This window comes from Tamandua tetradactyla, chromosome 4 (assembly GCF_023851605.1).
Source record: "Tamandua tetradactyla isolate mTamTet1 chromosome 4, mTamTet1.pri, whole genome shotgun sequence".
NCBI lineage: Eukaryota > Metazoa > Chordata > Mammalia > Pilosa > Myrmecophagidae > Tamandua > Tamandua tetradactyla.
This window is the reverse complement of record NC_135330.1, coordinates 193,113,734-193,140,134: the sequence shown is the minus strand read 5'-3', so window position 1 is coordinate 193,140,134 and position 26,401 is coordinate 193,113,734. Positions and strand designations below refer to the sequence as shown.

The 26,401-nt window shown below is 39.0% G+C and overlaps 1 long non-coding RNA gene across 1 annotated transcript in view; it reads left to right on the top strand.

Moving 5' to 3' along the window:
- The window catches only part of LOC143679619 (uncharacterized), a 65,218-nt gene extending 39,034 nt beyond the window's left edge, over positions 1 to 26,184 (top strand). Inside the window, exons 2-3 of the long non-coding RNA XR_013173872.1 lie at positions 24,355 to 24,466; positions 25,853 to 26,184. This is a non-coding gene — a long non-coding RNA (uncharacterized LOC143679619). The remainder of the gene's footprint in view (positions 1 to 24,354; positions 24,467 to 25,852) is intronic.
- Positions 26,185 to 26,401: the final 217 nt, after the last annotated feature.

The window sequence follows — 26,401 nt, the reverse complement described above, 5'->3', positions numbered from 1 at the left end:
TGGTTAATATACTCTAGGATGTTTCCAAGCATTACAATAATCTATACAGGATTAAAGGGCCTCTTTCTCATTCTGTGCTCCCTGTGTTTCAGTTGTTCTCATTGTGTTTTTGATTTGCATTTCTCCTAATTACCAATAATGTTGAGAATTAAAAATATGTATTTTTATTATAAACAATGAACAGATATACAAACATTTTTGACATACCAACATTCCTGACATACAAATATTCTTGACATGGTTACAATCACAATATAATCCCATAGTTGTGTATTCATCACCCTGATCATTTTTTTTTTCAAATGGAGAACATTTGCATTTCTCCAGCAAAAGAAAGAAAAAAGAAAAAACTCATACATGTCATACCCCTTACCACTCCCTTTCATTGACCACTAGTATTTCAATCTACTCAATTTATTTTAACCTTTGTTCCTCCTATTATTTATTTTTATCCATATTTTTTACTCATCTGTGCATACTGTGGATAAAGGAGCATCAGACAATGTTTTCACAATCACACAGTCACATTGCAAAAGCTATATCATTATAATTCATCTTCAAGAAACATGGCTACTGGAACACAGCTCTACAGTTTCAGGCACTTCCCTCTAGCCTTTCTAATACACCATAAACTAAAAGGGGGTTATCTATATAATACATAAGAATAACCTCTAGGATAACCTCTCAACTCTGATTGAAATCTCTCAGCCACTGACACTTTATTTATTTATTTATTTATTTTTGCATGGGCAGGCACTGGGAATCGAACCTGGCTCTCCAGCATGTCATGTGAGAATTCTGCCTGCTGAGCCATTGTGGCCCACCTGACAGTTTATTTTGTTTCATTCTCCCTTCTCCCTTTTGGTTAAGAAGTTTTTCTCAATCCCTTGATGCCAAGTCCCCGCTCATTCTAGGATTTCTGTTCCACGTTGCCAGGGAGGTTTACACCCCTGGGAGTCATGTCCCACATGGGAGTGGGGAGGGCAGTGAGTTCACTTACCATGTTGGCTGAGAAAGAGAAGCCACATCTGAGCAACAAAAGAGGTTCTCTGGGGGTGACTCTTAGGCCTAATTTTAAGTAGGCTTAGCCTACCCTCTGTGGGGATAAGTTTCATAGGAACAAACCCCAAGATTTAGGGCTCAGCCTATTGATTTGGTTGTCCCCACTGCTTGTCCATTCTCCAAATGGGAAGTTGAATTTTCCCCCTTTCTCCCCATTCCCCCAAGGGGACTTTGCAAATATTTCTTTATTCACTGTTCAGAGCACTCTGGGATTTATTGGGGTATCAACTAACCTGGACAAACCTACAAAATCTCATACCCTATTCAAGGTTCCATGTACTTATGGTGTTCATTTAAACTATCCATATAAGTTAAATGAGGAAATGCACTAGTCAAAATATAGATTTTGTATCAAATAAACATGACCATCTATTTTCAACACCCTGTAATACTGACATTCCTTTGTTCTTCCTCATGCAAAAACATTTTTTAATTTGTACATTCCATCACTATCATTGTACACTCTAGGCAGTCCTAGATTGTACCATCTCTATCTTTCCTTCTGATTTCATATATGCCACCAGCCCTTCTCCCTCTATCATTCTCACATTCAGCTTCATTCAATGTTTTTACTTTATTGTGCTACAATCAGGTAGTATTGCGCTATCCATTTCTGAATTTTTACAATCAGTCCTGTTGCACAATACATATCCCTTCAGCTCCAATTACCCTATCTTTACCCTATGTCTATCTCCTGATAACCTCTGTTCTTAACTGAAATTCAATGTTGAGAATTTTTTAATGTGCTTATTGGACATTTATATATCTTCGGAGAAAAGTCTATTCAAGTCTTTTGCTGATTTTCAGATTGGGTTATTTGCTTTTTTGGTTGAGTCAATAATTTTTTAGGAATGGATGTGGAATTTTATCAAAGATTTTTCAGCATTTATAAAGATAATCATACGATTTTTCTCCTTAAATCTATTAATATTGTGAATTATATTTAAAATTTTTCCAATGCTGACTCATCTTTGATTTCCTGGTATAAACTTGGCCATGGGGTGTTTATTTTGATAATATATCAAGACCCACTTTTTTTTTTTTTTTTTTTACTTTTTTATTAGTATAATATAGCATACAATACAAAGCAAAAAAAGAAAAAAGCAATAGTTTTCAAAGCACTCTTCAACAAGTAGTTACAGGACAGATCCCAGAGTTTGTCGTGGGCTATGATACCATCATCTCAGATTTTTCCTTCTAGCTGCTCCAGAACATTGAAGGCTAGAAGGAATATATATATATTTTTTATCATCATTTTTTTCTTTTTTGTGAAAAATGACATATATATTAAAAAAAACAATAAATTTCAAAGCACAGCAAAACGATTATTTGTAAAATAGATTTCAGAGTTTGGATGGGTTACAATTCCACAATTTTAGGTTTTCACTCCTAGCTGCTCTAAGATACTGGAGACTAAAAGAAATACCAATTCAATAATTCAGCAATCATACTCGTTTGTTAAACTCTACCTTCTCTGCATATAACTCCATCATCACCTTTGATCTTTCTATCCCAATCTTTAGGGGTATTTGGGCTATGCCCATTCTAACTTTTTCATGTTGGAAAGGGCTGTCAGTAACATGGGGTAGGGAGATGGAACTAGCTGATGTTCTGGAGAGACTGGGCCCTCTAGGTTTTAGGACTTATCTGGTCCAGGGGCCCATCTGGAGGTTGTAGGTTTCTGGAAAGTTACCCGAGACAGTAGACAAATATGCTTTCATCCTACTGAAAATCCCTGGACTAGATAAGCTTTAAGTCCTTTTCATGTGTGAAACTGATTCTCTGATATGTTCTGTTTGGCTGAGCCAGTGACATTTTAGTTGTATAAATACAATTCACAACCATGACAATATCTTTTATGCAGGTGACAAAAATAGCTGAAAATATGGGAAATGTTCATCTTTCCAAGTAATTAAAAATTCACATTAAAAAGAAATGATATATCATTACTTTCAAATAAATTAATCATAGATTTACAAAACAACACTGAATAGTAGAAGATATTACAAAACAGTCACTCTCACATAGTTTAATTTTTATGTGACAATGTTAAAGCAATTTATCAAGACTGTCTATCAAGAATACTTTAATGAACCTATAGCTTTATACCAAGTGTACTAGGGCTCTCCAGAGAAACAGAGCCAACAGGATGCATATATATGTAAATATTATGAGATTTATAATAGGAACTGGCTCACGAGCCCATGGGGATTGGCGAGCTCTAAATTCTGGAGAGCAGCCCAGAGCTTGGGCACTCTGAAGGTTTCCATGAATTCCTGAGGAGAAGCTGACTGACTGGAGGAGAGATGGAAATTCTTCTTTCTGATTGCTGAATTCCTCAGTTCTTACTTTAATGTCTCCAACTGATTGGATGAGACTTCTTTTATTGCTGAAGGCAATTTCTCTTGTTGATTGTAGATGTAACCACCATAGATGCAATCAACTGCCCAATAATTTAAATCCACAAAATGCCCTCACAATAACAATTAGGTCAGTGCTTAATTGACCAAATAACTGGACAGCATAACCCAGCCAAGTTGACACATGAACTTAACCATCATATTAAGTTATCTCATTTCTTGGACCTATCCTGAAAAGATAGTTAAAAAAATACAGAAAAAGAAAGAAACTTATTCCCTAAGTGCCATTAACCAATCGTTAGTGGTTAGATAATATAATGGAAAAAATTATCCAATATATGATCCAAGCATAAATTTTACAATAAATATGTAGGACCTGTATAAAGAAAACTGTAAAACTCTTTGATGTCAATATACTTAAAAGAAGACTTAGGATTTATTGATGGAAAGACACAATATTGTAAAGTTGTCAATTTTTACCAAGCTAATTTATGCATACAATACATCCCATTAAAAATTCCAAAGGCATGCTTGTTTCCTGAACTGAATGAATGATTTAAAATTTTACCTAGCTTAATAAATGCAATTTTTTTTAAAGTTTTGGGAAAAATGAATGTAACGAGGGGAAATTTTCCCTGCTAGATGTTAAAATACATTAGATATTTATTATAAAACAGTATGGTTCCAGGGTCAAAATAGACAAATGGATATGTAGAGTAAAATAGATATTCAGAAATAGATCAAAGTATATTTTTGAATTTGCTATATGATGCAAGTAGCACTTGAATTATTTTTTGAAGGGAAGAGGAGATAAGATTATTTAATAAATTTGTGTTAACAGACTAGCATTTATTAAGCAACATAAACTTTGACACTCTCTCATTCCTGGTACCAAATAAATATTTCAAAGTAATATTAAACTAGAAGAAAATAAGATGAATATAATCTTGAAGTGGGGAATCCTTTCCTAAGCATGATGCCTCAAGTAGAAACCAAAAAGCAAATGATTGACAGATTTGACTATAGAAAAATCTAAAATTTCTACAATTGAAAAACTCAAAAATATGAACACATGTATCAAATAAGGAACTAGTGTCCTTAATATAAAAAGAGTTCTTAAAAGTCAATAAGGAAAGGTCAAATGTGGTAATAGAAAAAGCTTAAAAAATTGAATATGAAATTTTTAAAAAGGAATAATATAAACTAACATTAAGCATGTGAAAAAGTGTTTGCTCTATTTTGTAATGTAAGATAGAAAATAAGGAAAAGTTCAAGATAACAAGTTTTGTATATAATTCTGGAAAACATTTGAAAGAATTTTAATATTTACTTGTGTTGCAGATGTGTAGAGATGGGCTATTTTATGTTTTATGTGTATACAAATTGATGCAGTCTTTCAGTAGATCAACCAAAAACAGGTAGCAAAAACCTAGACAATCTTTAAAACAACATTAAAATTTTGTTTAAGAAGAGTTTTTATAGCTTGAGAAATAATTTTGCTAAATTTCTGGGTTGAAAAAAAATTCCAGGTGAAAAAAGCAAGTACAAAGTTGTACATAACGGTTGATTACATTTAGGTTTAACAAAAAAATTATGGGAAAAATATATTGAAGTACCCTGCAACGGTAATGGTTGTTGTATTTGTGTGGTTAGACTATGGTTGATCTTACGTTTCTTTCTATGTTTTTCAATAATCTACAACAAGCATATTTAGAATTAAAAAAATACTACTCATTATATTATAAATATAGGGTGCTTATTGCCGACTCTATGCCTGGCTTTTAGGAGACATTCAATAAATGTTTCTTGAGTTGAATTGTTCCCTGGCTACCAAACTCACCCACATTTAAAAAAAACATTTAGAATTCTCTCTTTCCGGACAGAATTTTAAAAACTGAGTCACGTAGCAGTTAATCCCTTTGTACACATCAATTGAGTAATTCATTAATTACTCAGGCTTTAGATTTTCCAGGCACACATAGAGAATATGGGTAACTAAATGTTCTCTTGACACCAAAGTGAGTTTAAGAACTTATATATACCTGCAAATATTTATAAATCACTTCTACTTAGTTGAGAAAACCTTTATGTGAGTTTTTTTAAACATTAAGGTGTAAGGGATTTTCATATTAAGATTATTTTGCATTTGTAAATGGTTTAATTGTAATACTAAGATTACTTTGCATCTGTAAAGGTTTAATTGTAATTTCAAAGGATGTTTTAAATGCAGCTTTTTCTAAAGGGTTCGTTACTTTTTCTAAAATTAATGATGGGAAGAGTAACTGATGTCACACAGTGGCATAAGTTAAACTCAGCCCTGAAAACTTTCCAGAAAGGGACTTCTCGAAAAGTGACTTTTAATTAAGAACCAGCTGTTGTCACAGGGGTTCTTTGGCAATGCATCTGTACAGTTGTATCTTTTCCCGTGTTCCTTTATGAGTATCATTTAGTGGGTGTGGGAAATGCAGCTGCTTTGCCAGTGTAAAGGCTCCTGTGCTCTTGAGTTTCTTTTCTCATGTTTCCAGGGATTTTTCTTACTTTGGCTCAAAAACAAAACATGGCGCCACCTACTAGCATTCCCTAGTATGACATTATGATAAATTCTTAAGGTCTTGTTTAACTAGCAAACGATTTGGAGCTCAATTCTAAAGTCAAGCCTAAATGTTAAGGCTCTTAAGATGAGTAAGACATAGTTTCTGCCATAGCCAAATTTTCACTCTAGCTGATAAGACAGCTATTCATAGCTAATAAGACCCACACAGAGTACATGGGGCAAAAGAGTGCCAGGGAACTTAAATACATGGACCATTTGACACGGGTGTACAGTAGGGACACTGGGAGACCAGTGAGGAGGCTGTTAATGATATAGCCTCAACAACACAAACATGAAATTCCCCTCTTTAACCCAAAAGTAGAGATAATTTATCTGGTCCTTAAATAACTGGGGAAAAACTGCTATATTTGACACTTGTTGCCTGGACTCAGGCCAGTTGGGGATATCAAACCAAACTCCTTCTTTTCAAACAAATAATCCAATTTGGGGTTCCACCTACTGCTGGTATTGGAGTGGCTGCTGTTCTAATATGTAGTTTCTATAATGATTCTTTTTCCCCACAGTGATTTGATAATTAGAGTTAATCAGACATTCCCTTGCCTGAGAGATTTTTTTGCGTGTGTTCTCTTTTAACTACATTGTTTCTAATCCCTTTATTTCACAATAACAGGAGACTTGCTTTTGATTATATTAAATTTTTATTTTTTTGCATAAAAAAGTGTATTTCTATGATATTTGTATTCATCAAGATGGGTATCTTGCTATTATTTATCATTGTCAATAATAAATGTGATGTGTGAAAAAAATTGGGGATCTGAGGATTCTCACAATGTGAGATCATCTTATCGAGGTATGTTATTAATATTTCTGGCTTCCTAATTTCAATTCTTTGAGAATAACTTAAATTGGTCCAGTGGAGCTCTGCTTTCTATTCCATTGCTCCTTCTTCTTGGCAAGTAAAAAAAATGATCTTGTAGTTCTTCCCTCATAAGTCAACAGAAAAACCAGAGGTGATCAATCACAGACTACATACAAGTGATTGTAGCCAAGAGCCTGAGAAGCAATCAGTGATAAATGGGATCATCTTAAGTTTGAATGAACTGGGTTTCATTGGTCATATCATCTCTGTTATGCCCAGATTGTTAGCCCATTCCAATTTACAATTCCTTGTTCTGAACAATAGACTCTAATATTCTTTTTTCACTCATTCACATTCAAATTTGTTGGAAAGTTGTAACAGGCAAATTTCTCAGGAGGAGAGTTTTCAGAAGAAGCATATTATTTAACCTCAACTTTAATCCTTTTACCAATATTTTAATTCTTCTTTATTTTCCTTTTCTTTCTTTCTTTCTTTTTTTTTTTTTTTCTGCATGGGCAGGCACCAGGAATTGAACCCGGGTCTCTGGCATGGCAGGCGAGAACTCTGCCACTGCGCCACCATTGCCCACCTAAATTCTTCTTTATTTGAAGGGCCCAGGAGAGTAGGCCTGGGTTCCTGGTTGATGGTATATTATATTTTTAAGGTATATCCTTTTTGATAGGTGTAAGTACAGTTTCTTCTTTATAACTGCTGTATAAAATTCTGATTTATGATGATAGCATAATTTACTCATTCTCCTGTTTTTAAGTACTTAGCCTTTTGGTGGTGGTTGTTAAAAATCATGTTGCTTGATGGATTGTTCCCTGTATTATGGAAACTCTCCTTACCTTCCTACAAATGCAGCATAAGTGAGTGGCTAAGAATATGGACTGTGGAGCCAAGACGGTCTGGCTATGAATCCTGGCTGTGAAACCTTGAGAGAGTCCCTGGAATCTTGGGGGAGTTACTCGATCTACCCATGTCTTAGTTTACTCCTCTAGAGATATTAATATTACCTACACATCTTTTCTCTCAATCCTGTGGAAGACATTGCTTCATTACCTCCCAGCATTTACTGTTGCTAATAAGTCTGTTGCAATCCCTTGGCAGACAATGTATCTTTTTGCCTTTATAGCTCTCCAGATTGCCCCTTTATCCTTAATGTTCTCAAATTTCAGTATAATATATCTGATTGTGATTTATTTTTATTTTTCTTTCTTATTAGCAAATGTATACAAGAAATCAAATCTTTCTCTAATTCTGGAAAATGATTTATAATTATTCCTTTAAATGTTTATTCTTTGTCATGCCCTTCATTCTTTAATTTTGGAACTCTTATCAAATGATTTTGGGATTTCTCAATCTTATCTCCAAGCCTCTTATGTGCTCATAACACTTTTATTGTTTTTTCTGTACTGTATACTGAGTGAATTGCTTGCTACTGTTTTTCAACTTTTCAACTCACTAACTTTATCTTTGACTATGTCAGATCCAGATTTTATCCCAACTGTTGTATATTTTATTTCATTTCCAATGCTTTCTTTTTTATACCACTTTTAAAATTTCATTTCTGCTAGTTTTTAAAAGTATGTTCTTTTTCCTTTTCAATGGAAGTTATGACTTTATGTTCCTCTTTAAAATACTGAGCATTTATTTTAAAGATTTTGTCAAACTATTCCATAATATTGATTTTTATATGAAGTGATCTCATATTCTAATTTTGTTACTGCTTTTCTTTTTCTTTTTTTTTAGAGATAAGTTTTGTCAGGGATTGTTTATGTATCTATTTGCTTGGTTGTTTATTTATGTTAACTGGTAAAAACAAAACTACCTAGAATATAAAGGAGTATGGTACTGATGAAAAAGGGGAACTATTTGCCCCTCCCTTTTTATATCATTCATATTGTCTTTTGCAGTAAATGAAAATTAGCATCTCTTGCCTTCTGTAACACCTTCTGTTGCTGGAATACAATATTTAGATCTCTGTTTTTTATTTCTAATATCATAGAACCATTTTGGTCTGTCACCATTAATGATATATCAGGGTTGTTTTCCTCATCCATTTCTTGGCATCCTTCCTCTTTCATTTTTCTTTGTTTTTATTTTTCTCAAAATCATAATACACTTAAGAATCAACCATTTTTACAATTTTGTTGAGTAATGGTTGTCCCTATTCCTCTTTTTTCCCCCCTCTTCCTTAGAGGCAACTTTTACCTCCTAGCTAATTATCATTGTGTTTATATCCAAATAATATGATTAATTTTAATTTTTTCAGCTTAAGCACTTTCTATTGGTTCCCCACCATGACAAATAATAACAGTCACTTATATAGCATTTAACATGTAAAGGCACTCTTCTGGTATATTTCTATGAGTCATAACGTTTCTGTGAAGTAGCTATTACTCACCCTGAATGTATCACTGATACATTCGAGGTGGGTTTTGATCAGTCTGCTGGAGTCCTTTAAAAGGAGAATCATTTTGGAGAAAGCTCAGAGCCTGTGGAGATGCAGACATTTGGAGATTCCTGGAGTACCAACAGAGAGACCAGATGCCTAGACATGGGATGCAGAGCCCAGCAGACATCACCATGTGCTTTCCCTTGAGATGCTAAGCAAGCTAGAACCCAGGGTTGTGTCCCAGAGGAGCTAAGTGAAGATCCACAGCTGCTTAGAGAGGAAACCACTGGCATCAGAAGCTGGAAGCAATGGAACCAGAAACGAGGACTTGTGGACACCAGTCATATGCCTTCCCATGTGACAGACATCGGCCTTTCTTGAGTCAAGGTATCTTTCTCAGAATGCCATGGTTTGGACATCTTTATGGCCTTAGAACTATAAACTTGTAACTTAATAAATTCCTTTTAAAAAGCTGTTCCATTTCTGGTATATCACATTCTGGCAGCATTTAGCAAACTAAAACATTATGTAATAAAAAAGATGATACCAAGGACAAACAACAACAAAAAAGATTAAAGGCATATTGTGTATACCTCTGAAACCTTATGGTTTTTTATTGTGAAGCAAAAGCTGGCTGACTCAGAGTTACTTCCAGGGGACCTCTTTTGTTGCTTGAATGTGGTCTCTCTCTCTAAGCCCAACTCTGCAAGTGAAATTATTGCCCTCCTCACTACGTGGGACATGATATCTAGGGGTGATATAGCTCATCCTGGCAATTTGGGATGAGCCTGGCCCTTGTACTGTGAGATTGACAATGCCATCCTGACCAAAGTGGGGAAAAAAAGTGTAACAAATAAGATATCAGTGGCTGAGACAGTTCAGATAGAGCTGAGAGGCTACTGTGAAGGCTCCTTTACTCAAGCTTCAGCTAGACATTACTAGCTATCATACTTTGCCAAACCCCAACCAAAACTATTCCTGCCAACCCTAAAGAACACCTAGGGCCTTATCTGAGATTCTCCAAAGGTTCTGTGCACTATGATTACTTTGCAGAAACTACAACCTCCAGATGGGTTCCTAGGCCAGATAAGTCCTGAAACCCAGAGGGGCCAGCCTCTGCAGAATATCAACTAGTTCCATCCTCCTATCCCATATTATTGAGAGCCCCTTCCAACATGAAAAAGTCGGAATGGCCGTAGCCCAAATAAACCTAAAGAGTGGGAGAAAGAGCAAAGGTGATGGAGTTATACAGAGAAGGTAGGGTTTAAAAAATGAGTATGATATTTGAATCATTACATTGATATTTCTTTTAGTCTCCAGTGTTTGGGAGCTGCTAGAAATAAAAACCTAAAATTGTGGAATTGCAACCCATACCAAACTCTGACTCTGTTCTACTACTAGTTGTTGCAGTGTGCTTTGAAATTCATTGCTTTTTTTTTTGTATACATGCTATTTTTCACAATTAAAAAGAAAGATAAAAGATGATTAAAATTTTAAAAACAGCTGGCTGAGATGTGTCTGAAATGATTTTTTCTATCCCAACACTTTATTGATAATTTGACTGGTATAGTAGTCTCAAGTGGTAGTAAATTTCAGAATTTGAAAGCATTGCTTCAATGTTTTCTATCAACAGTTAAGAAACCCAAAACCATTCTGATTTCTGATCCATGTTTTCTCGTTGTGGGATCTTTATTTAGTCTGCACTGTTCTAAAGTTTCACATCTTTTGTTTTGGTATGGATTTATTTATTTATTCATTTTGTTTGTTTATTTGTTTGAATGTTCTTAGCAGGTTTGTTAATAATTGCCCAAACTGAAAACAAGCCAAATGCCCATCAGTAATAGAAGTGATAAATAAATGTGGTATATTTATACAATGGAATACTACACAAAAAGAACAAACTGCTGATCATGCAACAATATGGGTGGATGTTACAGACATAATGTTGAGTGAAAGAAGCCAGCAGAGAAGAGACTCGCTGTTATGATTCCATTCTTACAGTGTTCTAGAACAGGCAAAATGAATTTGGGGGGATGGGTCAGGGTGAATCAGGAGGGGAAGCTATTGGATTTTTTTTTTAATCTATTGTACCAAAAAACTCATTCCTTTAGTTTTGGAAATATTTTTTTGATTATTTCGTTGTTGAGTATCTCCCCTCTCACCCCCACCCCCACCAAAGAAATCCTGTTACTTAGATGTGGTACCTCCTGGACTGGTTCTTTAAATAAACCAACTTTTTTTTCCTCTTTATTTCTATATCTTGGCTTTTTGGTCTATCTATTTGGGGGGAAATTTTCCCCAACTTTATTTCCAATTCTCCCATTGAGTTTTAAATTTTGCTGTCATGCTTAAAAAAATGTCCAACAGTTGTTATTATTCTCTAAATGTTCCTTTAGCAATAGCAATATGTTCTTATTCATGGTTACAATATCCTTTTTTTTTTTTTTTTTTTTTTGAGTTTCTCCTCCACTTGCATCATCACTGGTTCCTCCAAGTTGATTTTTCCTGTTTATTTGTTTTGGTCTATATAGTGCATATTAGATTTCCCCAGGTGATTGGCCATCTTGGGTGATTGAAGATTAAGAGGTAACAGCTTCACCACGGTTCACAATAGGGTGATCTAACCGGACCATTTATTTGTGGAATATTTGATGTCGATATCTTTAAATTTTTTTTCTTGGGATGGACAGAGTAAACCTTCCAATCTCCTCCCGTGAGCTCAACATCCACCATGAAGATTTACGTCATCTGCCTACTTTTGGAGTCCTCCATCCTCAATGCTACAGTTGTAGTTTCCTAGCTGCCACAATGCAATATACCAGAAATGGAATGGCTTTTAAAAAAGGGGGATTTAATAAGTTCTGAGTTCTAAGGCTGAGAAAATGTCCCAATTAAACCAAGTCTATAGAAACGTCCAATCTAATGCATCCTGGGAAAGATACCTTGATTAAAGAAGGTTGATGAAGTTCAGGATTTCTCTCTCAAGTGGGAAGGCACATGGCAGGCATGGTCAGAGTTTCTCTCTCAGCTGGAAGGGCACATGGTGCACATGGCATCATCTGCTAGCTTCCTCTCCAGCTCCCCGGGAGTCGTTATCTACGAGTCAATAGCTGGTGGACTCTTTGCTTCGTGGTTCTGTGGTGTTCTTTGTTGTGGCTTTCTTGTGGCTCTGTCACTCTGCTCTGCTCGCTCTGAATCTCCAACTTTCTCCAAAATGTTTCCTCTTTTATAGGATTCCCAGTAAACTCATCAAGACCCACATAGAATGGGTGGAGACGTCTCTATCTAATCAAGTTTAATATCCACAATTCATTGAGTCACGTCTCGTTGGAGATAACTTAATCAAGTTTCCGACCTTTAGTGCTGAATAGGGATTAGAAGAAGCTGTTGCTCCCACAAAGTGGGAGCTTTTCTAGGGTACATAAACCTTTTCAAACCGGCACATCTACCTACTGTCCTTCAGTCCAGGGTACTCACTTTCCACTCCCCACAGAATAAGCCTCAAGTTTGTCACTGGGATGAGGGAAAAGCATCTAATGATCATGGAGAGAAAGCAAGAAGATTTTAAGAACTGATTTCTTTTTTAACAGACTTTCAACCAAATCTCTTTATGTAAAGTACTCCGTCATGTTCACCTCTAGTTCTATAGCCTATAGAATCAGCCAATTCCTGAGCCTTGTTGAAATGTGGTAGTGTAGGTCATGTTGGTTCCTGGGTCTCTTACTTTGCCTAAACCGCTTTCTCCTGGAGTCTGCATGTTCTGGTCTTAGCTGCTGGCAATCCCTAGGCTTCCTTGACTTGGATTCCTGTCTCATGTCACACGGTGATGCTCTGTCCTTTTAGCTTTGGTGACTCCAGGGTCTCTTTATGAAGCCTCCAACTGACCTTATAATCGGGATTAAGGTCCACCCTGGTTCAGGTGGCCACACCTTGACCCTGCCTACAGTGTCAAGAAGGCCCTGTTTACAGTGGGTCCTGTTTACAGTGGGGGCGCACCTATAGGGACACGGATTAAAATGAAGACTGTGTGTTCATCACAACTCAACCTGCCACACAGGTTTTCCCACGGCTGGCCCAGGATTCAGTTTCATCTTTAAATTCTCCTGGGTTCTTTATCATTCACCTATTTGCTTTAAAATTTTTGAAGTTTTGTTCCCTGTCTCTTCTCCCATTCTATTCATCCTTCAGGATTTACTGGTTTTCAAAATATTATTTTAATGATGTTTTGGAAGGGAGGAAAAGCTGGTGGTTATGCTCTGCCCTCAGTCTTTTTTTCTGTTTTAAAGGGTCTGTGAGGTGCCACTTTAAAGCTTTGTGAAGTCTTAACAAAGGGTGCTACAGCCATGTTCTTGATTACATTTTTACCTCAAGATAACTTCCTGTCTGTGCCCTAAATTTGATATTTTCTCTGGGAACTTTTCTTACTTTGAGAATCTTCTGCTAGGAGATATGGGCTTGAGAATTGTTTTATTTTTGAACCAGTAAGTTCTGGTTCTGATATGTGTTTTCTAAATTCTACTTGAAAATGGAATAATTGCTTCTTTAGCTCATCACTCTAGGCACACCTCGTTTTATCCATAGATAGTTAAAAGAGATGAGGTATCACTTTTGGCATTCTGCCTGAAAATCTCCTTAGCAGATTCATTAGCCCATTAGATATGTTTTCAACTTCCCACAGCACCACAGGTGGACATTTTTCTAAGTTTTCTGCCATTTTATAACAAAGACCTCTTTTCCTTCAGCTTTCAGAAACATTTTCCTTTAAGTCTTCACTGCCAACCTCTTTGAAGCCCACCAGGTTTTTACGGAACATCTCAAAGTCCTCTCGGCTTTTGCTTGGCTCTCACTCCCACAGCCAATCCCCAAACACCTCCAAAACCTGTGTTTCTACAGTAGCACCCCACTTCCCGTGCCAGAGTCTCTTTGCTACTGCTGTGTAACAAGTTACCCCCCAAACCAAGCAACTTAAAACAACGTCCATTTAATTTTGCTCATGGTTTTCTAAAGCAGAATTTGAGAAGGACTTACCTGGGCAGTCCTTGGGTGGCTTCTTCCATGTCAGGCTGGGGCTGATGTCGTCTGAAGACTCAGCAGAGTGGCGGGTCCAAGGTGCCTCACTCGCAGGCTGGGAGTGGACACAGGCTGCAAGGTGGGAGCCTACGTGGAGCCTCTCCAGGACAGCAGGTCCAGTAGTGGGACTTTTCACGTGGTGTCTGGTCTCCCCCCTAGCCAGAATCCCAAGAAGATAGGCCTGAAGTCATGCAGCATTTTCTAAGCCAGCCTCAGAAGGCACAGTGTCTTTTCTGCCATGCTCCATTTGTCAAAAGTCATAAGCCAGCCCAGATTCAAGAGGAAGGGACCTAGATGTCACCTCTCATGGGAAGAATGTAAAAAACTGGGGCCTGTGTTTTAAAAACTACCATACCACTTGATTGAAACTGGTCAAAGCTTAGCTGTAACTTTCTCATTGCTGGTTCTCCCTCTACGAAACGTCCCGGTGGCACTTGCGACTTTTGTGAAAATTACTCCTTTCTCCAGGATATTTCTGTGACTTTTTCTGTTGATAGCTCTCACAACTCTTCGAATTTCACCCTCTTCCCTGTCATATTTCATCTTTTTCTGGCCCCTTAGATACAGCATTCTCCAAAATCCTGTCCTTAGCTGGTGTCTCTTCTCACTTTGCCCGGATGTCTCCCTGGTATGGACGTGTATTTGTGTCTGCTTTTCTTTGGGAATTCACACTTTCTCTTTTCCTAATAATTGTGGTAGGGGCAGGTGGAGCTAAATGTTCTCCACCTGGGCCCCCGTAGCAGTCAGGGCTTTGGATTGAAACAGAATTCCACTGGTATGACTCAGTTGAGATCTTAGTGAGGGAATTATTCGTGGAGGTTTTAGCAGGGTTAAGAGAACCAATGTCAGGAAGCAGGGAAAGACGGAGGGATGAAGGAAGGGAGGAGGGAGGGAGAAAGGTTGAGCGGCCGTGGAGGGAATGGGGAAGTCTCTTCCTTTTGCAAACAGGCTTTGGGTTTGTCTGGCACCAGCAGAGCTAGCTGGCCATTTACAACCATGCACATCCACCAGCGAGGGTTTCCAGAGCTCTGTCCTGGAGCCAAGGGTGAGATGTTTCTGTTTCTTCTGTGAGACTTAACAATTCATTCATGTACTTATTCGTAAAATTGTAGCTGGATCCTTACTCTAGCCGAGAGGCCGGTCAGTCTCAGGGTGGCGGACGACTGTGCCTGATCTCTGGCCCCCTCCTGCCTACGTGAGCGCCGCTGCCTGCCCACTCCACCCGCAGGAAAGGTCATTGGTCGCAGAGAAGGTGTGGCCACGGGAGGGACTGATGAAGGAAGGGTGGGGATGGACGGCGGTCCAGGGTCCATTCCAGGGAAAATACTTGGACGAACACTCAAAACTTGCTCGGAGAGATATTAGGAGGGAAAGCCACTTCTGTTTGTCTCTGCTGATGCAGAGAACAGCTGATTGAATTGAACACCTTACCAACCAGAAGCTTTTTCCTTGTGTGCGCCTGATGGTTTCTTCTCTCTCAAAGGCACATGTGTACTCCAGGGTCCCGGGGAGAATGTGGTTCAGTGCTTAAGATATCAGAAACATATCTTAGTCTAATGGGAAGGTGGGAGAAATTATGATCCTGTGCGGTGCGAATTAAGGGGTGGGAGTAGGTCCACGCCACCCGGAGCAGACCCCCTCCCACTGGCTGCCACGCCCCCAGTGCCGACGTGCTTCATCGTGTCAATGTCGGTGCCCCCTTGGAAGGCTGAACGTGACCGTGACAGTCAGAACTCCCTGGAAAGGCGAGAATGGAAGACCTCAGGAGCGTTCAGCCAGGGAAAGGACATGAAGTTGGGGTGGGAAGAGCGGAGGCCAAGCCATGGTGTTGCTTCGTGACCATCCTGCAGTCACGATTAGCTGGAGCTATAACCCTGGCTCCCAGGACCAGCAGCCTCCGAACACCTGGGCGCTTGTTAGAAGTACAAGTTCACAGGCCCCACCCCAGACCTTCTGCACAGAAACTCCGAGAGTGGGGCCCAGCCACTTGTGCTTTGAGAAGCCCCCCAGGCGATTCCCATGCCCTCTGAAGTCTGAGAACCTCTGAGGTAAGGGCAGGGTCTCAACCATCTCTGCTTCACCCCAACGTTCTCTGCCCTGGGAAGAGTTCAAAGCAAAGTGGTATTGGATTGCAGGCACTGCTCAAGAGTTTGGGATGTTTCCTGGGGATCTTTGTCCCTAGCCCAGACTCGTGAAGCCCATGCCATCCTATTACTGTGAAAGCCCAGATTCTAAACACCTGATTTTGAATTAGATTTACAATCCTGGCTCTACCACCTGCTGGCTGTGGGAACCTGGGCAAGTTGCTTAACCTCTCTGACCCTCGGTTTTTTCCATCTGTAAGAATCAGGCCTGCCGGACCAGGGTTGTCATGGTGATCCTAGGGCAGTGCTTACTCAGCAGATGGGTCTATCAGTTATCAGTTATGCAACTTCATTTAAACTTGAAATAGTTAGACCAGATCTCAGATCAGCCTATAAGCTCGTCCAGGCGGCGGGGGTGGGGATACGGGGGCGGGGGTGGTGGATGGGAACCGATCAGCAGTACAGAGCTGTACTTCAGGTTCTGAAACAGCAGTTGCTCCCTTCCTGTGACGGAACACTGTGGAAAGACAGGCAAATATTAAAATATCTTCTAAACAAGGCAGTAGAGCAGGTGAATTATTTCTGCCCCATCTGAGCGAGTGCATTAGGCAGCAGATCGGACAGTATGGACTAGTCTGGCATCTCCAGCTTTGCCTCCTGATCTGGGGTGGGGGTGGGGGTGGGCAAGTGGGTTGAATGACTACGCCTGGCTGGCGAGCTCACAAACAGAACTGCCCTCACCTCTCATGATTACCTACCCACAGAGTGATTTATGGTCATTCTGTTTTCGTTTATAAAACTGACAATGTAGCAGCTGATAAATATTGATATATGGGAAATTCAGTAGCCTCAGGATAAAAGCCACTGGCCCCACGGTGACGTTTGGCCGCCTTAGAAAGACGTCACCCACTTGCCCTTCACCCCATGGAGATCTGATTGCTGTTAGAGGTAAATGGTTAGCGTTTAAGGTCCGCGGGAATAGGACAAGAGGATTAACCCAGCCAGTAAATCCCACAGTGAGGGTAGATCCCAGGTGTAAGTGTGTGCAATCAGATGCTTGAAGAAACGTGATCCTCCTCTAGCAGCAGGGTTTTGCCCCGTGGGATGGGGATGCTAGCTTTTCTAATCGAGGACATGGGCTATTTGACTTTAAAGCAGGCTGGGTGGTCTGCAAATGTTGTGATTCTGATTTCCTCCCAGCAAAATACTCTCTGTGATGACAGTTCGAGGGCCAGTTGGGCGCTGCCTCTTCCTGCAGATCTCAAAGTTCTGGCCCTACGTCCGTTTTTCCCAGTACTTGCAGAAGCCAGGGGTTTCCATTTCTCCAGCTGCAGCACAGGTTGGTATCAGGGGCCCCAGCACGGCTGACTGAGCGCTCACCTGTCCCTGAGCAGGTGCCCTATTGCCCTGGGTCAAATGGGGCCAGCAGCCAGGGAGGGCGCAGGGCCCCAGGGAGGAAATGAGGGCCTGGAAGAAACAACTCACAGACAGCCCTTTGCTCTCCCCATCCCAGAGTTGGTGCTGCGTCAGGATGGCCCACCAGGTATGCTAAAAATCCAGATTTCTGGTCAAACTGGTTATATCTTCAAATGTTTTGAGTCAGTAGGTCTGGGTTAGGTGGGGACTAGAATCCTATCTGTTAACGAATTCCACAGGCAGGCGCCCATGACGAGCAACCAGATTTGGCTCTTAAGTGTCAACAAAGAAGAGGCTCTGGAAGGGGACTGGGAAGGAAAGGGCGGGTGGCCTCTGTGGAACCAGACGCCTCCTGTGCGTCTGACCTGCTGCCACTGGCCTCAGGATACTCTGCTCTCCCTTCTTGCCGGCTGACAACAGTCACAATTAAACCCTGGTTCCCTGGCACCATGGTTTTTGATATTTTGGGGGAGTCTTGGGCTCCTTTTAGAAGCTGATTAAAAAAAAATTCCACAAAAAATATTCACGTGCCTACACAATTTTGACCGTGATTTCAGGAGTGTCCACAAGAGGCTAAAGATTTAGCCTTGGTGGAGGAAGAGTACAATATTCTAAGCATTATTTGTTCATACCCTATAAATTTTGACTTTTTCATTATCATCAGTTCAAAATATTTTCTAATTGCCCTGTGATTTCTTCTTTGACCTATTGGTTATTTAAAAGTAACACTTAATTTCAGATTAATTGGGGCCTTCCAGATATCTCCTTGCTAATTTCTCATTTAATTTTAATGCAATTTCAAGATGTATTCACACCCCATACAATCCATTCAAAGTACACAATCAATGGCTCACAATATAATCACATCATTGTGCATTCATCACCACAGCCAATTTTAGAAAATTTTCATTACTCCAAAAGAAAAAAGAAAGAAACCCTTACCCACCCACCCTCATCACTGGTGTGGTAGATTTGTTATTGTTGATGAAAGAATATTAAGATATTACTGTTAACTATAGTCTGTAGTTGGCAGTTGGTGTGTTTTTTCCCCCATACACCACTCTATTATGAATTTTTTTGTATTAGTTTTGTACATTTGTTCTAGTTCATGGAAGAAATATTTTATACTTGTACTGTGAATCACAGTACAAGTATAAAATGTACAAAACCACAAGAATTAGTGTGTTATACAGTCCCATTCTTTAACTTCTGGCTTTCCTTCTGGTGACATATATAACTCTAACCTTCCCCTATCAATACATCATGCAGGCTTCAGTACTGTAAATTCTACTTCCAGTAATGTGCTGCCAACACCTCAATCCATTCCCACATGTTTAAATTCAACTTTAATTTTAAAAGTTCTGCACATCTTAAGCAGCCACTTCCCCCTCTCTAGTCACACTCCATCTCTTGGTGACCTACTAGTCTAAGTGCATGCGTTTGCATATGATCAGTTCACGCTGGTGAGAGCATACATTATCCTTTGGTGTCTGACTTATTTCACTCAACATAATGTCCTCAAGTTTCATCCATATTGTCACATGCTTCAAGACTTCATTCCTTCTCACTGCTGAATAGTAATAATATACATATAGTGTTATCCATTCATCAGTTGGTGGACATTTAGGTTGTTTCTATCTTTTGCAGTTGTGATAATGCCACTATGAACGTCAGTATGAAAATGTCTGTGTCCCTGCTCTTGGTTCCTCTAGGCATATATCAAGTACCAAGACTGACAGACTGTAGGGCAACTCCATATTTAGCTTTCTCCGGAACTGCCAAACCATCTTCTGCAGTGGTTGTACCATTTTATATTCCCACCAGCAGTGAATGAGTGTTCCTACTTTTCCACATCCTCTCCAACACTTGTAGTTTCCTGCTTGTTTAATAGTGGCCATTCTAATAGGTGTGAAATGATATCTCATTTTGGTTTTGATTTTTTTTCCCTAATAGCTGGTGAAGATGAGCCTCTTTTTCATGTGCTTTTTAGCCATTTGTATTTCCTCTTCGGAAAAATATCTATTCATGTCTTTTGCCCATTTTAACATTGGGTTGTATTTTTATTGTTGAGTTCATTTATATTTTAATCTTGTTTTGTATGATTCAAATCCTCTTAAATTGAACCTTTTTTTATGGTCCAGCATTTGTTTTCTCTTGGTGAGCACACCATATGCAATTGAAAGAATGTGTATTGCGCAGTTGTTGGATGTAGGATACTATAAATTTCAATGATGTAAAAGTGGTTAATAGTGTTATTCAGTCCATCCTCTTTATTGAATTTTGTCTAGTGTTTCCATCAGTTCATCAGTAAGGACTGCTAAAAATATTGAACTATGGTTGTGGATTTGCTTCTGCCATTTTTTTCTTCACAGACCCTGAAGTTCTGTTATTAGGCACAAACACATATAGGATTGCTTATCTCTTGATTACTTGGTCCTTTTATCCTTACGAAATATTGCTCTTTGTCCCTGGACAAATTACTCTCTTTGAAGTCTATTTTATCTGATATTAGTATAGTTACTCCTGCCATCTTATCATACTGATTGCATGGTATATCATTTTCCATCCATTTACTGTTGCTTTATCTGTGTCTTTATGTTTAAAGTGCATGTCTTGTAGATAGCATATATTTGGGCTTCTGTTTCATACTTTGTGATAATTGCTCCCTTTTAATCACTTTTTCTAACCTTTTTATTTTGAGAAATTTTCAAACTCATAAGACAGTTACAAAAATAATAAAAAACCCCATATAGAGAACTCAACCATAACCCTCATGCCCCCCCAGATATCCAGATCCATCAATTTTAAGATTTTGCACATTTGCTATATTATTCTATCTGTCCATCAATCAATCATCTATCCATCTGTTTTTTATCAATCCATTTTCTGAACACTTGAGTGCAAGGTATATAAATCACGCTCCTTGAATACTTAATATTCCCATGCACATTTCCTAAGACCAAAGATTTTCGCTTAAGTATAGTTATCCTGTTCAAGAAATTTAACCTTAAGATAAAGCTTACAGTCTATATTCCAATTTTTTCAAATGTCACAATAATGTCTTTTTGAACCTTTTCTGCTCCCCTGTTAGATCCAGTTCAGGATCATGTATTGCATTTAATTGTCATTATCTCTTTAGTTGCTCTTTCTTTTCTTCCTTCCTTCCTTTTTCTTTTTTTAATTGTGGGAAAATAAGTTTGACAACATAAACTTGTCAAAATCAACCCCTCTCAAGATACCATTCAAAAGAATTAATAAAATACAAAACGTTACCATACCCTTACAACTTTCTATTACTAAAACTTTCCCATCTCCCCAAATATAAAGCTTATACCCATTATGATTAATTTCCCCATTCCCTCTGTCCCCTTTCAACCTGCAGAACTCTCTTTAGTATGTCTTGTAAGGCAGATGTAGTGGTGACAAAATCCCTCAGCTTTTATTTACCTGAGAATGTCTTAATCTCTCCCTTATTTTTGAAAGACAGTTTTGCCTGGTATCGAATTCTTGGTTGGTAATTTTTTGCTTTCAGCACTTTAAATATGTCATCTCATTACCTCATTGCCTCCATAGTTTCTGATGCGATATCAGCAGTTGACCTTACTGTGTGACACATTATTTCCCTTTTGCAGCTTTCAGAATTCTCTATTTTCAGAATTTGACAGTTTAATTATAGTATGTTACAGTGTGGGCCATTTGGGTTTAGCCAGTTTGGAGTTTGTTGACTTTCTTGGATGTGTACATTTATGTTTTTTATTAAAGTTGGGAAGTTTTCAGCCATTATTTCTTTCAATATTCTTTGCCCCTTTCACTCTTTCCTTCTGGAACTCGGATAATGTGCATATTGTTATGCTTGACGATGAATGTCCCACGGGTTTGGTTCACTTTTCTTCATTCTTTCCTCTTTCTGCTCCACAAACTGGACGTTTTCAGTGGTCTTATCTTCAAGTTCACTGATTCTTTCTTCTGCAAGCTCCAATTTGCTGTTGAACCCTTCAAGGGCATTAATTTCTCTTATTATGATCTTCAGTTCTGTTTGGTTCCCTTCATAATTTCCATCTCTCTGTTGATAATCTCTTTGTCTTCATCTGCTGTTTTTCTGATTTTCTTTAGTTCTTTGTCCATGTGTCCCTTAAGCTCCTTGACCATATTTAGGGCCATTTTTTTTTTTAAAGTCTGGAATATCCCTAGTCTGGTTCTGCTCATTGATGGTTTCTAAAGCTTTAATCATCTTCTTTGCCTAGGCCATAACCTTCTGTTTCTTTTTATGTCTTGTAATCGTTTGATGAAACCTGGATATTTTAATATTTTAATTTGTTACCACTGGAATTTAGACTCTGAGGTATCTATTCTTTAAGCATGTATCCAGCTAGTGTATGGCAAGAGTTTTTCTTGAATGCCAGGAACCAACAGAGAAAAAGGGTGAAAAAGAAAACACCTTTCCTTATCCATTCATATGGACCTGTTGGTTTCCTTCAGGGCTTATCCATACAATGAGCTCCAAAAAAGCTCCAGGCCAAACCACGGGAGCCTCTGAGGTCCTTTCTGTGCATACACCTTTTCTTCAGCTTGCATGTGTGGCCCTAGAAATTCCCTCTATTTACACAGATACAAATGACCCCTCTTCCTTAGGAAACAGTTTCCTCATGGTTCTGGACACTGCACTGAATGTCCTATGCCAGCAATCATTTGTCCCATGACCTGACTGTTCTCCCACAGCATTCTGTAAGAGAGCTCTGTGAGCTGCCTTCTACATACAGACAGGGTCTGTATGTAGAAGCCTGGGACAAGTGTCCTTGTTCAGTCTGTCGGGCCGACACCAGTCAGATTGTGCCAGACATACATGCTCCCAGGATGTTCACAAGGGAACTGTGCTCCTTCTGGAACCAGGACCAGGGATCTGCTCCAGGATTGTGGGCTGGCTCCAAGCCGATCCCGTAAGCGGATGGGAGAGAGGCCAGCTGGGGTGCCATAAGTTACTACTGCTTTTAACAAGCCTTTTTCTCAATTTAGCACTTGATCTGTTTCTGCAAGGCTTTAACTGTTTTCTGGAGCTTTGAGAAAGATGTTTCTGCCACCTCTTGCTGGCTGTCCGAGGCTTCTGTGGGACCATGGAGCCAGAAGCCTTCTCATTCTGCCATTTGATCAGAGCAAGCCTAATTAATTTTTATCCATTCTGATAATCTCTGCTTTTTGATTGGAATATTTACTTTATTAATATATTAGGTCCTTGTTGATATAGTTGGATTTACATTTTATGATTTGTTTTCTATTTTTACATATTTTTTTCATCTCTGCTCTCTTTTGTGCCTTCTTTGAAGTATTTTGAATATGTTTTTGAAATCTCATTTAAATTAATTTATTAACTTTTAGCCCTATATTTTTATAGTGGTTTCTTTAGAAATTAAAATATGCATCCTTATATTTTTATGGTCTACTTAGAATTAATATTGAACGACTTCATGTAAAATGCAGAAACCACACAACTATATAGATCCATTACTCTCCACCTACATTGTCAACTCTATGAAACAATGTCGTAGTGTTTACTTTCAACATTTATATGTATTTTAACAGAAAAATTGTTGTTTATGCTTACTATTTCTGATGATCTTCATTTCTTCTGGAAGATCTAAATTTCCCCCTTGGTATCATTTCTTTTCAACATGAGAAAATTCCTTTAGAATTTTCTATAGTGGTGATGAGCTCTCTTAGTTTTCTTTTATTTGAAAATGTCTTTATTTTATCTTTTTTATAGGAATTTTTCTTTCATAGTGTCCAATCTGCCATTAGCTCCATCCAGTGTATTTTTTTTTTACTTCAGACATTAGATTTTTCACCTCTAAAATTCCAATTTGTGTGTGTGTGTGTGTGTATCTACCTATCTATATCTCTTCTATGTCTCTTTATAGTTTGGTCATGCTTCCTCTATCTTCTTGTACATATGAAGGATAACTTTTAAAATTCAATAACAAGTTTTAGTATCTTCATCTCCTAAGTCTATTATCTGTATCATATCTGGGTCTACTTCTATTGAATGATTTTTCTCCTCATTATTTCTTTGCATACCTGATAATTTTGTTTTGGGCACCAGACATTGTGAATTTTACCTTGTTGGGTTCCAGACAATCTTGTATTTCCCTAAAGCTCTTGATTTTTTTTCTGGGATACAGATAAATACCTTGGAAATGGTTTCAACCTTTTGAGCTTTACTTTTAAGCTTTACCAGTTGGGACAAGAGCAGCCTTTAGGGTTAATCTCTCTGCTGCATCCTGGAAGTTTTTCCCAGGCACCAAGCAAGAAATCATAGAACTTTCCTTGTCTGTTTTCCTTTTTCTTTAGGGATTACCATCCTATGCTTCCTATTGTTCAATATATGCAAATAGTCATTTCATACATTTTGTCTATTTTTTTCAGTTAAGTTGGAGAGTAAATCTGACCGCTTGTACTCCCACTGTGGTTGAAAGTGGAATTCTCTCACTTGGATTTTGAACGATTTTTGCACTAGATGTAAAATTCTGGGTTAACAGCATTGTTGTTATTTTCCCCAGCACTTTAAAGATATTAAAGAGAGAGATGAGAAAGACCAACAGGAAGCTATTGCAGTGCTTTATGCAGGAGTTGACATTGAGTTCAACCACGCTGGAGGCAATGGAGACGCAGGTAAGCGATGGTGTTTATTTTCGAGTAGAATTGAAAGAACTTGGTAAGGGGTTGGATGTGAACGTAAAGGAGTGGGAGGGCAAAAATGGCATCCAGATTTCCAGAAAGAGCAACATTTATACCTTCTGTGGTGGGAAACACTGGAGGGAGCAAGCCGAGAGGAGTGGGAGGAGTAGGGTGTTCAGTGTGGTAGATGTGAGATACATGAGTTGAGATACTAGGTGTCTCAGAAGAGAGATCTGGGCTCCAGATAGAAATGTAAGGGTTGTCAGCATACAAATGGTGTAGGGAATGTGGGGTGGTCAACAAACAACATTGTGCTTTCCCTCTGAATTTAGAACCAACTGGGAGATACACCCAGGAATCAAGATAAAGATCAGATATCAGCTTTAATATTGATAAAGTTGATTGGAGGCTGTGACTCTAGATCTGCAACCAGATGGGCTTGCTAATACTTCCCCCTGAATTTGACAGCCCTACACACCTAACTGCTGGCCCAGAAGGACACTAGTGGGCCTCCTTCCTTCACCCTTCTTCCATTGCAGAAGGCAGAGGGCAGAGGGCAGAGGGCAGAGGGCAGATTCCAAAGGCAGAGTGAAGGAGCAGGTGGAGCATACCCAATTTTCCCTCTATAGCTCCCAGTAAGGGAAATGAGAGAAGTTAGAAGGATGCCCTGGAGAAGCTTCTTCACCAAGGGGCAATGAGAGTGGGAGCTGTATGCCAAGCCTGCAAGATGGTTTTTAACCTAAGAGGGCAGGTGAGCTTGCCCACAATAGAGTGCAGAGCGAGCAGCCGGGAGGACTCAGACACCAGCATTTAGAGGCTGGGTGGGGTGGAAGGCCCTGGGAAGGGTCCTAGAAGCGTCCACTAGGGATGTCATGGGACCAAAGGAAGATACTTCAAGTCAGAAGGAGTGGGGACCTGTGCTGTCAGCCACTGAGAGGCTGAGAAAGATGAGGCCTCCTGAGGAGCGCCCAGGCGAATCCTCTGCAGTAGAACTTTTAAGCCACACACTGGGCACGCTTCTGACTTCCTCAATTATGATAGCAAGGAGAATTATTTACCCTCATCAAGTCATCCTGTGTCTGGGAGGAAGATTTATAGGTTTATGGGCCATAAACATCAGAGTACCCAGACTCTAACTGCCTTCCTAGTGCTGAATAGAAAATTAAAAATAGCTTTTCAAAAATAAACATGGGTCAACGTGGAAGGCTGGGATCCAGGCACAGAGAAGCTGTAACTTATTTTAATGTTTACATAAAAAAAACGTAATAATGGGTCCCCGTGGCAGTGCACCACAGCTTCTCAAAGACCCTCAGGTCCTCTTGTTAATCCTCGCGATGTACTCGGGCAGCAGGTGAAAGCAAATATTTTAATTTCTTCCAGAAGCAAAGGGAGCGAACGGGAGAGAAGCCAAGGGCCTTTTCTCCTAAAATCTTGGGGAATGAGGTGATATCAACTCCTGATGTGTAACATGCAGGCCAGAAACTGCAAACTGCAGTGACACATTGGAACAGAAATGAGGAGGATTCATGAACTTTCACTCAGCCAAGGAAAGTGGGATGATCAGTAACTGCTAACAAACTTGACATGAATTATGCAGTCTTCAAGTCCCCAAACCCATTCTTCAAACTCCTTGAGGGCAGGAATTACATTGTACAATTTTTTATATCTTTGCTAGTCCCCAGCTCAGCCTAAGCTCTCAATAAATATTTCCTTGCCAGCTGATGACATTTGTTGTCTATATGAGGGTATGAGAAGGCTATAGAAGTATTTGGATTTTTATATACAATAAGGAATTTTCAAAGGTTCTGAACAGGGAAGTGACACAATCAATTTAGATATAACCCAAAATAGTACAGGTTAGCTCTGGGTTTTAGTAAGGAAACCTGGTAGAAAAGAGAAAGATGAACTGAAAAAGGAGAAAGGAGAGCT